The sequence below is a fragment of the Mobula birostris genome, chromosome 13 (genome assembly GCF_030028105.1).
Source record: "Mobula birostris isolate sMobBir1 chromosome 13, sMobBir1.hap1, whole genome shotgun sequence".
Taxonomy (NCBI): Eukaryota; Metazoa; Chordata; class Chondrichthyes; order Myliobatiformes; family Myliobatidae; genus Mobula; species Mobula birostris.
The window spans coordinates 5650186-5656823 of record NC_092382.1 but is presented as its reverse complement, the minus strand read 5'-3'; the positions used below and the strand labels follow the sequence as shown (position 1 = coordinate 5656823).

The following is a 6638-nucleotide window of genomic DNA, read 5'->3' as shown; positions in this document are numbered from 1 at the left end:
CCAAATAACAATAAAAAAGGGGACGGCGTGTCCTCATAATCTTAATCCTTAGAGAGAGGTAACAGAGGATCAGAGGTCGGAAGTTATATACAGGCCTCGAGCTGTCGACTTTGTGAGTACAAATGACAACGGGAGACGTACAAGGCATGTAAAAACGGCAATATTACGATGATCATTGTAGGATTTCAGGTGGTTTGGGTAAGTCTAGTGGGCGCTGGATCCCCAGAGAGGTAATTTCCGCAATACCTACAGGATAGCTAATTAAAAACACGCTGTGGTTGAGCCCATTAGGAGAAGGCAATTGTGGATTGTGTGTTGCGTTGTGATTTGACCAGTTAGATTAATATACAGGAATACTTGAGAGGTAGTGATTGTAATATGATCGATTTTATCCTGCAGTCCGAGAATGAGAAGCTAAAATTAGACGTATGAGTATTTTTTGCAGTAAGAGGAACTGCAGTGGCACGAGTGAAGAGAATAAAAAGGTTCAAAAGGTTAGTTTTAATGTCAAAGCCTGCACGTACAATACAACTCTGATATTTGTCTGCTCCAGACAGCAATTAAATAGAGAGAGGTCATGGATGTTGATGTACGGACAAACATCAACCCCAGCACGAAAAAAAAAGAGAAACAAATCTCGCAGACCCCAAAGTGCCTGCTCCTCCGCAGCAAAAAAAAAAAAAATAGCGACAATATCAGTCCCCGAACACGTCACTGGCAGAAAAAAAAAATCAGGGACGATAACAGTCCTCAACCCCGTCAGCCGCATGGAAAAACAACAGCAATAACAGTTCCCGACCACGTCACTCGCAGAAATTTAAAAATCAGGGACTATAACAGCCCTCAACCCCATCACTCACAGAAATAAAATCAGGGAGGATAACAGTCCTCGACCCCGTCACTCGCAGAAAACAACAGCGACCTAGGTCTGGAGCTGTCCAAATGGATTGGAAAGGGGCACCAGCAGGGTTAACGGCAGATCCAGCAGGGCTGGTGTTCCGGGGGCAACTGGAAAGGCGCAGGATAGATGCATCACAAATAAGAATAAATATTCGATAGGGAGGATGAGACAACAGTGGCTGACACTGGAAAGTAAAGACAGATTAAAGGCAAAAGTGAGGGCTTTTGGGATGCATTAGTGGGAAGCTGAAGGTTTGGGTCGCTTTCAAAAATCAAAAGAAGGCAAATAAAAATTGATGATAGTAAAGATTAAATGGCTAATAATGGAGAAAATGCCATTTTTCAGACATATGAAGAATAAAAGGAATGCGAGAGTGGATATCAGAAAGCTGGAAAATGACACGGAAGAAGTAGTAATGGGGGAAAAAGAAAAGGCGGACGAACTGAATGAATATTTTGCTTCTAGCTGCGCTGTGGAAAACACCAGCATAGTGGCACCGATAAACATGTGTCAGAGGGCATAAGTGAGAGTAGATGTTATGATTCTGGAGAAGGTGCCTGTGAAGCTGAAAGGTCTGAAGTTATATATCATCGTGACCAGTTGCACCACACCCCAGGGTTCTGAAAGTGGTAACTGAAGAGATTCTGTAGGCACTTGTAGTACTTCTTCATGTATCATTACATTCTAGAATAGATCCTGATGTTTGCAAAATTGCGATTTTCACTCCACTCTGGAAGAAGGAAGGGAGGCTAAAAAAAAGGAAATTATATGCCAGGTAGTACCTTTAACGTGTTCAAAAATTCAAAAGATTCAAAGCACATTTGAGATCAGACAGTTGAGGAGAATGGACGAAGATTTGTCAAATTGATAATCGTGTAGTATGGTGATGCATATTGGAAGAAAAAAAATTGAAAAAACGTCTCTAAATGATGATAGTTTTCAGAAATCAGAGGTGCAAAGAGACCTTGTGCAATATTCCCTAAATGTTTACTTCCAGGCTTAGTCAGTGGTAAAGGAAGGCAAATGCAATTTTAATATTCAGTTCAGGAGAAGTAGAATATAAAAGCAACAATGTAATGTTGACAGATGTAGGATACTGGTCAGAAGACACTTGGAGGGTCCAGGGTAGGTTCACGGGAACGCATGGGTTAACGCATTCAAACGAGGCGCTTTTGATAGCTCCGTGTCTGTGCTCCCTGCAAGGGTATCTCATTGAAATTCATCGAATTTTGAAATGCATACTTAGAGTAGAAGTGCGGAGGATGCTTCCTTTCGTAGGGCAATCTAGGATTGGAGAGCAGGGCCTCAGAAGAGAACGATGATGGTCTAGAACAGGGATGAGACGGAATATCTTTAGCCGGAGGGTGGTGCAGCTGAGGGATTAGTTGTCACAGACGGCTATGGAGACCAAGGCATTGGGAGTTAGAAGCAGAAGTTGATAACTTATTCATTGTTAAGGATGTCAATGCCAATGTCCGATAGAATGTGTTTGAGGGGGATAATAAATCAGCTGTACGACAATGGCGGTACAGACTCGATGGAACGAATGACTTGTTTCTGGTCTTTTGTCTTATGGACTTATGATCTTATATAATTATTCTTTATGTGTTACAAGATAAAACTGCTATAAAACTAAAAAAAAAAGTCCGTCATAATAAAACTGATTCTGATCTTGACTTTTATCTCAAACCGTGGAAATCTCCTTCATTTACGACACTGACGCCAATGCTATTCCTTGACACTCAAACTCTGACCTAACGGTGTTGAAACAAATTCCAAAACTGTCCAATTATGCTATTCGTATCGGAATGATGATTCATCAGTTCCATTACTGAAAATAAATCACGTTCATTCCTCGCTTCAGCTGCAGTGCTGCGGTGGGTAACTAACATAGATGGAGCTGCGATGGCCGAGTGGTTAAGGCGTTGGACTTGAAATCCAATGGGGATTCCCCACGCAGGTTCGAGCCCTGCTCGCAGCGCTATGAAGGAACAGAAATCCAAATACCTGCCAATAAAATTTGACCCTCTGTCTGCTGTCTGAGCGCCGCATCTTCCCTGAGTTGACGCCTGCAAAGACTAGGCTTTTCTAGGCTTTTACACTCTTTAGTACAATTCAGTCCAATGCATTTCTACTCAGCGTGAAGAGTTCATTTCTATCCAACTCTGATCAGTCTCCTTGAGGCAGCTTAAACTCTCTGCGTCTCATAAAACTGAAAGAATGAAATATGCAGAGCAGATTCTTCAGCGTCAGCGGGGAGAAGCGGACTCCAGCATTTCGCTCTACGATACACATGGTGACGTCTTCTCATCCTCTGTCAGACTCTGACCTTAATCAATTACTGTAGTTCTGGCAGAATCCACGCAAGCGCAGTAGCGTCTCCCTCAGCTACAAGAGCAGTAGCATCCCCCTGATTAAATCTCCGGTACGTCTCTGCACCCGGAAATATTGCCGATCACGGGCAGCAAGCGGTAGAAGCGGGCAATGTGTGGCGAGTGACAAACAGTGTCATTGACTACAGATGCCCCAAACCCTGAGGTTTCATGCAGTACAGTTCCTGACAGAGATACTATTCGTCAGCCTGACGGCATTTAATTGATAATAGGGTCCTGGCATTTTAATCGCCGTTCTGCACGAACGTCAACCGGGGAGGTCAGTCCCTTGAGTTTAATTAGCTGCTGAATAGAAAATTCTGAAACGTTCCTTCCAGTCTGGGGGACCACGCCAGTTACAGATGGCTTCCGTCCAGTTATCCCGTATGATCATGGCTGCAGTTCCCCACGTTTCAAACTGTCGTCTTTACCTTTTTCACAATCCAAGATGTCCTTAATATTTCAGAAATGCACTCATGTCCTATGTAAAGTGGCATCCTGTGTTATAATATCCGCAACCATATCTCGTGGAGTATTTTATGGTATCAGTAAGGTACGCGCGGTTATTCCGGTTTAACTCGGTTTTAAATGATAATTTCTCATACTTGAACTAATTTTCCTAGACGGCACGTCTCAGCCATGACCCTAGATTCAGCCCTAATTCTATACTGTACAGAGTACAGTTTTAAATTCAGTTGTTCGTTAGAGCACATGCATTCATCACGGGAGGTGGGTCAGTCAAATTGTTCCGAGCCTCTCCAGTGCGACTGCACCCTTCAGCAAATAAGCGAAGTAAAAGTATCGTCACCGCACCAGCGCCGACCTCAGCAACCCCGTACAAATATATGACAATGGTTTCTCTATTTCAAATTTCCAATCTAGTTCAAATAAACTACAATCTGCAGCTGCTTTGAAAAATACCTGATCCACTCACCGGCTCGCCATCTCTGTTTCGTGAACAATTTCCTCTGATAGTTTCACCGCAACCTATCGTCCCTTATTTAATATCAACCCCACCGAAATACATGACCTCACACATTCCTGCAATAAATACTGTTTGAGCCCCTCGCTGAACTAACCAATCGGAGCCTAAATATTCTCTTTGCAGCCCGTTGTCCGGCTACGTCACGTCATCAGCCTCACACGCTCAGCAGTAAGTACAGCTCATTAATGAGCGACAATAGTGAACCATCCTGACGCTTCCCGATCAAAATTCTTCCAAACTGCAAAAGAACAACGTCGACACGGATGGCACCAGGTATTAGTTTTCCTGGGTGTCTCAGGTTGTGAGGTGGAAGCTCTGCCCGACGCGGCACTTTCCCGATCCGAGTTTCATTACCGACAGAATGTCGATGTACTGATTTCCAACGCAACACTGGAGCCGGTAACACGTTCTTCAATAAATCCTGTTCCCTCGGCTGGGGAGATTCGAGAAGCTGTGGAGTTGATAACCATCCCATATTTCTGTCAGTTCAACACCAGATTACCGAGGTCCTGATTCAGTGTTACAACGCAAAATATTACATACTTCTTACAGCCTCCACGCACCCCTCCACACCACACCCTCAGAGGCTGGTCGACCCGGTGAGCTCCTACTGCAGAAAATTTAATGACAGTCATTTAATTCACCCGTATCTGGTGACGGATCTAATCGAGGGGGACGTGTATTACGCGTAATTGGTGATTACTTCAAAGTGAACTGGAATTTATGTTAGTGTACACACAAGTGCGATGAAACATCTACTTGCTGATGGGTGGGGACAGGAGGAAACGAGCCAAATGGACATGCCAAAACAGTGTATTTAGCTACGATGTTTTTGTTTCGCAACCGAGTGTCTAACGATTGATTTTGAGTAGAAACAGAGCGACTGATGTCGGTGGGTTCTACAGCTGTATGGATACAAAGCGCCTCACTTCGTTCACCAACCTACTTCCTTCAGTTAGACTGCGGACGATTTACCGCACTGAGCAGAATTCTTGCATCCAAAGCAGCACGAAGTTACGAATTTTAAGAATTAATGACACCAATTTAATGTTAATTTCTTTTATAATTGAAGAAACTGGGAGAAGTGGTATCAGTAACTGTATCGTGTCGCCATCTCTTGCTCCCTCTGCTGGACGGTCATGTGTAAACGCATGAACCATTTCCCCTCCTCAGTCCGAAGGGTGACAATACTTACGAGCCCACCAGCTTCCGACTTTGAATAAAGGGACATAAAGATCCACTACTTTTTGTTAACCAACACACATCAAAGTTGCTGGTGAACGCAGCAGGCCAGGCAGCATCTCTAGGAAGAGGTGCAGTCGACGTTTCAGGCCGAGACCCTTCGTCAGCACTACTTTTTGTTGTTGGGATGAAATATTGCTCTCTGATGGTCAAGAAAGCAGTGCGGAAAACAGTGGCCCAATGTGAACATGAAATTGGGAAATTGCCGTGTACCTCTCCCTCTCCCACCCACTGCCTTTCACACTCCTCCATTTATCAATCTTTTCATGTCTACGATGTGCCTCTCTTTCCTGTCTTACTTCCATGTCTCGCTCTCTCTCTAACACACACACACACACACACACACACACACACACGGGTACGCACATCTCTCTCCCTCTCTCTCTCTCTCTCTCTCGTTCTCTCGCTCATTTCCTTCTGACACCCATAGTTTCCTCACAAGCTGAGGCAAAAGTTTAGCGAGCAATGTCGGTGTTCGGTGAAAGTGCTGCGTGATTGGAGTGGGAATTTATGGGTATTCTTCTACAAGACAGCGGGGGTAGAGTGTAGGGGAGGGGGTGTGAACTGCTGATGAAATATCGGGGAGAACAGGAGAAAGGGCATGAAGGACTCGCGTTTTCCCAACAAACCTGTTCCCGGAACTTTGGTTCAGTGCTCCGTTAGTAGACGACCACCGTGTGAAATTCGATTAGCTGAAAAGGCTTGGATTTTGAACCAATAAACTATTCACATATTTTAATAAGAAATGCTGTTCAGCCGAGGTGGAGGGGGAGGGGGATGGTGAGATTATGACTCTGTTGCTGAACTGCGCAGACTGGTGCAAGCAGGAACGGTTCATTTCACTCACTCTACAGACTCTCCATTGCTCCCTTGGGCAGAGAGTGACCCCGCCTATTGCCTGACGCAGGCAGGTTCGCTGATCTTCCATCAATATCACCCGAGCAGGTTGTCCCTGATGCGGTGCACCGGCTGCGCACGCGCCAGTCAGCAGCCAACAACCCACAAGCCAACCCTCCTCAGATGATGTGCAACCTGCCTACTCCAATTGGTGTGTGCAGATGTCAATCTAATGTGTTAACCAATGGCGGAAATGGTTTTACCCGGGGCTTGTTCTCTCCCGCAGACCCTGACTGCTTCT

General features: G+C 44.9%; 1 non-coding gene across 1 annotated transcript; it reads left to right on the top strand.

Annotated features, from left to right (window-relative positions):
- The first annotated feature begins 2800 nt into the window (after positions 1-2800).
- On the top strand, positions 2801-2882 carry trnas-uga (transfer RNA serine (anticodon UGA)). Its single transcript has one exon. It is a non-coding gene; the product is annotated as a tRNA-Ser (tRNA).
- Positions 2883-6638: the final 3756 nt, after the last annotated feature.